The sequence below is a fragment of the Sapajus apella genome, unplaced genomic scaffold (genome assembly GCF_009761245.1).
Source record: "Sapajus apella isolate SASKATOON/1434 unplaced genomic scaffold, GSC_monkey_1.0 scaffold41, whole genome shotgun sequence".
Classification (NCBI taxonomy): domain Eukaryota; kingdom Metazoa; phylum Chordata; class Mammalia; order Primates; family Cebidae; genus Sapajus; species Sapajus apella.
The window spans coordinates 5,742,889-5,750,859 of record NW_022436981.1 but is presented as its reverse complement, the minus strand read 5'-3'; positions in this window follow the sequence as shown (position 1 = coordinate 5,750,859).

The window sequence follows — 7,971 nt, the reverse complement described above, 5'->3', positions numbered from 1 at the left end:
ATAAATCTCTGTACATTTGCCTCAATTTTGCTGTAAACCTAAACTGCTCTAAAAAATAAAGCATATATAGCAGTTTAGGTTTACAACAAAATTGAAGCAAAAGTACAGAGATTTCCCAAATATCCCTACCCGCCCCCCACACACACATACACAACTTCCCCCACTATCAACTCTTGCAGTAGGTGATGCATTAACTACAACTGATGAACCTACACTAACACATCCTCATCAGTCACACTGTCAGTATATATATACAAAATGCCCAGTGTGCCATGCATCTGTGGATGTAACAATTTATATAAAATATGACCCATAGCCTCCCAGAGCTCATACTTCTAGTTAGAAGAAGAAAACACAAAAATATGAAAAACATACAAGATCTTCTCTACTAATAGCTGAGGCAGTCAGTCCCAACAAGAGAGGAGTTGATGGAGGCTGGGCTGGTTGGGAACCACTTCATGGAGAATACAGGGACAGTCCGGGCGTTGAAGGACATGTCCGATTTACACTGATGAACAAAGTTTTGGCAGATGGAGAGACTGATTAATGGTTAATGGTTCACTTGTTCAGTAAACGTTTATTGAGCATCTACTAGAGACAAGGAATATAAAAAATGGAAGTGTTCTTGAAGATTGTCCAAGCCCAGCCCTACACACAGCACAAATGAGAAAACCAACCCAGCTATTATTTCCAGAACTGGGACTCCCAGCTTTTGAAAAGGCTGGGGCTTGTACTGGCCTAAACCAAATGAAGCAGGGCTCCTAGCCATGGCTCCAGCCTCATCCCCAGTCACTCTCTGACTCACACATCTTCCTCTGGTAATGCCTTAGTGACAGCTTTCACACATTGTTTCAAGCCTCCAAGCATTCACGCCTGCTGTGTGTGCCCTGTGCCTAGGGACATCCTTCCCACCTCTACTCTCTGGCTGACTCCTTGTACTCAGTCAGATTCAACCTAACTCTCTTCTTGCGTAAGTCTCCTCCAAAAGCCAGGGTGAAACTGAGTGCCTCTCGTTTTGCATACATCTGTCTTATCACTGATTTTGTAATGCTGGAATCCGTATCCTCCCCTCTGCAATCATCTCCACGAAGGCTGTGACCTGCCTTGTCCTGCTCATCTTGCTCCAGCCATACAAACTGGCTCACAACTATTTTTCCACTCTACTGGCCTTCGCTGTAGCCTGAAAGGCGTCTGCCCCTCTCCACCCAAAGCTTCACCTGGCTGACTCATTCTTGTCCTCAAGTGTCTCTTCCCCTGTCAGGCTTTCCTGGCCATCTGCTCTGGCCCGGTTTCTCCCTTTGCACCACCATGGGACGTGGTGCACAAGACTGGCACCACCTCATCATCTAGGTTTTAGTCCAAACGTCATCTCTTCAGGGAAGCATTCTCTGATGTGGCAACCATTATTTACCTACCCCAGTCCACACTGCCTTCTTCCTTGCCCAAAACTCAAGATTTGATGACCCATGATTATTGTGAATGAATTGTGGCAATATAGGTCTTCTTTGTTGGTCACTAAACTACATGCAGGCAGGCCACTATTTCTGTTCGATGAATTTCAGGGGGAGGTTTACTAGGGGATGTGAAAGCTTCGAGAAAGAATCTTTCCCTAATAAGACGTCTACACTAAGGAGAAAAAATATTATCTTATCATCATTCTTGCACCCCTTTCCCCTTCTGGCTTTGGAAACTGAGAGGATGTGGTATCTGCAACTATGGCAGTCATTCTGTAGCCACGAGGAACATGTCAATATTTTGCGAATGGGGGAACAGAGAGATGGAAAAAACTCTTGATCTTTGATGACATGACTGAATTACTGAATCCACCCTGGGATCAATAACCTCTGGGCAATTTTTAAATAAATAATTAATGCCCCTAGGGCTTAAGCCACTGTTAGGTTTTCTGTTACTGTGGCCAAAATAGCTTAATTTGGCCAGGCATAGCAACTCATGCCTGTAATCCCAGCACTTTGGGAGGCTGAGGCAGGTGGATCACCTGAGGTCAGGAGATCTGACATGGCAAAATCCCGTGTCTACAAGAAACACAAAAATTAGCTGGGCATGGTGGTGCATGCCTATAATCCCAGCTACTCGGGAGGCTGAGGCATAAGAATCGCTTGAATCCGGGAGGTGGAGGTTGCAGTGAGCCGAGATCGTGCCACTGCACTCCAGCCTAGGCAGCAAGAGCGAAACTCCATCTCAAAGAAAAAAATGTATGTAGCTTCATCTATACTCTTAACATTCAACCTAAAGTAACACCCAGTCATTCTCCATAACGTTTCACTGTTTTCCTCAATCTATCACTAGTCAAAAGTATCATGCTTAGTGGTGTGCTATTGGTCAATTTTCCTATCCCACTAGAAGGTAAGGACCATGGAGGTAGGGACTTTGTGATTTTGTCACTGCTCTGTTTCTGGCACCTGAAACAATGTCTGGCACTCAGTAGGAGTACAATAAATATGTTACATAAGTGATTGGACAAACAAATACCTCTGGAGTCAATTCTTTCTTGTCTGTGTTTTAAATCAGACTGTGGGCTCTTCAAGGTCAGAGAATTCATATATATATTTTGAGAAAATATATATTTTCTCAAAACCTAACAGACTGCTTGGTACATAGCAGGTAATTATTAAATGTTCTATGAATAGACACACGTGTTCCCTATCCTTTCTCCAATGGTCACCCAGGACATAACTCATGATCAGTCAATATTTGACAACTACTGGAAAAGGTGATTGATAAGGGAATTCTGAACTATTGCTTCATGAGTGTTAAACTTACAAGAGACATTTATGACATGGTCTTAACCTGGAAAAACATCTTAGACTAGCCATGCAAACCAAAATTCCGGATGAAACTCTTCTGGTAATGAAGAACTGATCTCCACAGGAGGCAGCTTTTCTAGTCACATTGCAACTGTATCTTTTCCTGAGTGGGCCAAAATATGCCTGTTTGTTATTGACAGCTATTGTCAACTTTCTAGTTCTCTCTCAAGTTTATTTGTCTTCTTTAAAATCTAGACCTGAAACAAATACCCTCTCCATGTCTGTACACAAGCAGCTGAACTTGGCAGGTATAAAATTACAGAACAAAGCCATCTACTACTTATGTCATTCACAGTAAGATGCCATTGATTATGATATGCCCATTGTTTTATGGGCCATAGAGAAAACAATGGTGGCAATTAAACTATGAAATAATCAGAGGAAACCAGTACTAAGAAACTATGGAACAGTGCTAGAATGTATCCCAAATTCTGAGGTTAAAAAATGTGCATCTGGGAATTGATAAAATATAACGTGGTAGTTTCACTTTAAAATAATAAATACAGAATTCCACACAGCTGGTCAACCCTGATATGATTCACTGGCAGGCTCGTTTTTCTGTGATCCTGTATGACTAATGACATTTATTGGCTTTCTTCAAATGGCTGATGTTACTCTTCCCCAGACTCATTTAATATTTTATGGAGAAAATCGAAGCTACCAGATGAGGATTGTATCTTCTTCTCACCCGTAAACCCACGTCCCCATGCACTCTGGCCTTCTCCTTCTTTCCTATCATGTGAGAGGGAGTCTCTGTCATCCTGTCTAAATTAATCCCTCCACAGGAGCTCCATGCCTGTCTCCTCCAACGTTCTTAAGGACCACATTTCTTTAGATTTCCTTCCTATTTCCTGCACCACCAGTCTCTCTCTCTACTGTGGATAATGCTATTGACATTCAAATATGCTCAAGTATCTTCCTCCCTCAGACAAAGCAAAGCAAAACAAAAGTCTCCCTTGTTTGTTTGTCCTCACTGACTGCCTCAAGTCCCTCTTCCTGGCTAAACTTCCCGAAAACTGTCTCCACTTCTCACCTTGTTGTTCTCACGCTCTTCATGCCATTGAAACCAATTGTATAAAGGTCACCAATGTTCTCCATCTTAAGAATTCTATAATTAACTTTGGTCTCATTTTGCTTGACATCTCGGCAGCAATCAATTCAGTTAGCCATTTTTCTCTTTGTTGAAATACTTCCCATTTTAATTTTTATTTTTTAAATTGTGGTTTAAAAATTATGCAAAATTTACCCTCTTAATTATTTTGAAGTGTATGTACTTCAGTAGCAGTACTGAGCAATTCCCCACTACCCCCTCCTCCCAGCCTCTGGCACCACCTTTCTACTTTCTGTTTCTGTGAATTTAACTACTTTAAATAACTCATGTTTGTAGAATCACACAGTATTTATCGTTTTGTGACTGGCTCATTTCACTTAGCATGATGTCCTCAATATTAACTCATATAGTGACGAATAACAAGATTTCCTTCTTTTTATGGCTGAATAATATTCCATTTTATGTATCTATCAGCTTTTCCTTATCTACTTACCCGCCAATAGACATTTGGGTTGCTGAAATACCACTCTTCTTAAATTTGTATGTACCTCCCTTTACTATTTCCTGTCTGATCTCCTCTCTACCAGACTTCTAAGTCTTGGAGCTCCCCAGACCTTCTCCTCATCCCTCCTCTCCTCCACATGCCATTTCTCTCACTCCTCCTATAGGAGCTCACCCACTTCCACAGCCTAGATCTCCAGGCCACACTTCTCTTCTAAGCACTACATTCACATGTCAGCAAGTCCTATCATTTCTTCCTCAAAATTTAGCTCACATCTGCCCATTTCTTTATATAGTCATGAGCCACAAAGCCATGTTTCAGTTGACAAACCACATATATACTGGTGGTCCCATAATATTATAACACCTTATTTTTACTGTACCTTTTCTATGTTTAGATTTGTTTAGGTACAAATAGTGATCATTGTGTTACAATTGCCTAATTCAGTACAGTAACATGTTGTGTAGGTTTGTAGCCTAGGAGCATAGACTATATCATACAATCTGGGTATGTAGTAGGTTATACCGTCCAGGTTTGTGTAAGCATACTCTGTGATGTTTGCATGATGACAAAATCACCTAATGACACATTTCTCATTGTTAAGTGACACATGACTGCATCTCCATCCAGTCCCGGCCATCTTCCTCTCTGGCCTGTCCTAACAAAAACACTTTCTAATTGTTCTCTCTGCTTTACTCTTGCCCCCTTTCAATCTGTTTTCAGAAATCTTGTAAATATATATTCAATCACATGGCGTCCCAGATTAAAACCTATTCTCATTACACTTAGGATAAGATCTGGGTGCCTCATGTGGCCTGCAAGGCCCACCTGACGTAGGACCTGTCTGCCTCTTCGGCCTCCTCTTGGGCCTTTTCTACCTCTGTCCATGCTCATCCAGGTATAAGGGCTTCCATTCAGCTCCTTATACTTACAAACACGTTTCTACTTCAGGACCTGTGTATAGCCTGTTTATTCTGCCTGGGATCACTGTGGGATATCTCTTTTCCCTCAGTCCCTCACCTTTCTGCCTTCTTCCACACAGACACCCCACATCCTTTGTAGGACCATTTTTCCTCTCCAATGTACAATAAAAACTAAGAGCAGGAAAAAGAAGCTTAGGAAAATGCTGATCCTGCCTTGTGTGACCCTGAGACTGAGGGCCTCCTTCGATGCTGTCACAGGCCCCAGTTGCCTCACCCTAGTCCAGCCTTGCTTCTCTCTCAGGTCTTAGCTTTAGTACTTCCCATGGAGGCCTTCACTGACCATTCTCTCTAAGAGGTCTCCCCATCCTTCCAACCCACCAACCCCTTAATCCTAAATTACTATGCCCTGTTTGATTCCCTTAATTCATGTATCTCTATTTATAATTACACAGTTGACCCTTGAACAACATGAAAGTTAGGGGTGCCAGCCCCGTTATACAGTTAAAAATTTGTATATAACTTTTGACTCTCTCCAAAACTTACATACTTACAGCCTACTGTTGACCAGAAGCCTTGCCAATAACATAACAGTCAATTAACACATATTTGTATGCCGTATATATTGTATATTGTATCCTTACATTAAAGCTAGAAAAAAGAAAATGTTATTAAGAAAATTATAAGGAAGAGAAAATATATTTCTATTCATTAAGTGGAAGTAGATCATCATAAAGGTCTTCATCCTTGTTGTCATCACAATGAGTAGCCTGAGGAGCAGGAAGAGAAGGGGTTGGTCGTGCTGTCTCAGGAGTGGCAGAGGCAGAAGAAAATCCAAGTATAAATGGGATTGCATGGGTCAAACTTGGGTTGTTCATGGCTCTACATTTTGTGGTTGTCTCTTTAGACCCCTCTCCCAGGAAAATAAGAGCTGTACATACACAGTGTTTGTTTGGTTTTGAATTAATTTAATAGTCACAATTACTTTAGCCATCCATCCATCCATCCATGAGTGAGCATGGTTTCAAACTCCCATCAATCTTCTGTTCATCTTCTTCTGCCTTCTGAATGGAGGAGGGGAGAAGGGAGGAAGGAAAAGCGTTACCACAGGACTCATATGGGAAATGAGACTCCTGTGGGTTTCTTTGATTTCCAAGGGTAAAGAATAATGCAAGGTCTCCTAGACCCAAGATTCTTGAAAGGATCCAGAGAAAATTTAACATTTCATCCAATATTCAAGATATAAAGATTATTTGATATGACATGCATAACGTTGCTCTTCATATATAAGAACAACATTTCACTTTTAACATGTCAACCGCCCAGGAGACCACCAGAAAAATCTGTTGATCAAGCAAAATTAAGGCAGTTAGATGTATTATACATAGTAAGAGATGTCACTGGCTTGGCAGTCTTAGTAAGTTTCGGAAGTGGGAAGTCGAGCAAGGATATTCACAGGGTTTCAAGTCCTAAAAACTAGGTAACTGACTGGGCTTGGGCAGAGTTCATGACATAATGGCTTGGATCAGTGTGCTCTGCGTGGTCAAAGGCTTGAGCAAGTTGTGATAAGCAAGCTGTTACTCTTGATCGTAAGCTATTTTGTTTTATTTAGAATTTTATCTTCTGAGAGCAAATATTTCCTGAAGAACAAGTACCTAATCTATTTTTGCTTGCTTTTGGTATTTCACTTGGGACAGGGAAGAATGTCCAGTTCCAGTATTGTTTATCACAAGGACAGGAAAGTATATTGGTTTGAATTCTCAGCCATCAGGAAGACTTATTTCTAAGGTTCTAAAATTCACCCTCAAATTTTTAATTTATATTTTCTCCTCTTTGTCCACCACCCACTTTTCATCAGCTTTGTTGTTTAAACAGTCTATAGTCTCATTTCTCATCTTAGTCACTAAATAGGCTTTAGGCTCAGATTTGATTAGCAGGGAATCTTTTTATCTTTCTCTTTCCAGTGTTATTATTTACCACAAAACTAGTTGGCTAGCTAACTTTAAGAGTCTAATTGTTGGAATGGACTATGATGGTAAATTATTCCCAGGGTAAAGTGTTTCCTTTCCACTGTATTCATCAAGTCCCCTCAAGACACGCCCTTGCTTTCTTTTTTAAAGGACTGGTCTGGCTGATTTCCTGTGCTGTTTAATGTTTATTGGCTGCTCCAATTCTATTCACTTCCAAACTCACCTCCCAGTACCTTTATTCTGTGTTGTTGATGATGCTGTTCTTGCTTGGGGACCTATGTGTTTTGGTTTAGGGGAAAGCTTCTAGGCACATTTGCTTCCCTATCTTCTCAGGAGTCAGTGGACTCAATGGTAGAGACTGTTGACTTGTTGAGTATGAATGTTCTCCTCTAAGATTAAACAACCGTAACACCTTAAAGAGGAGTAACCTGTATTATGATTTATACAGGTGACATCTAGAGAAAGAAGAGGTAAGCACTAAAGACACTACTTTTAAAAAATAGAATGTTAGAATGACTCTTAAAATTCAAGGTCCTAATTTTTGAGTTGAATAAAATACAAAGATGTGATGAAATCTATTCAAGTTTTCTGAGATGGTGAACACAAGGCCAGGTTAGAATCCAGATCTCAACTCGTATCTCTCAGTTCAAAAGTGGAAAAAACTACTCAGCAGCAAAAAAAAAATACTGAAATGTAACATTTC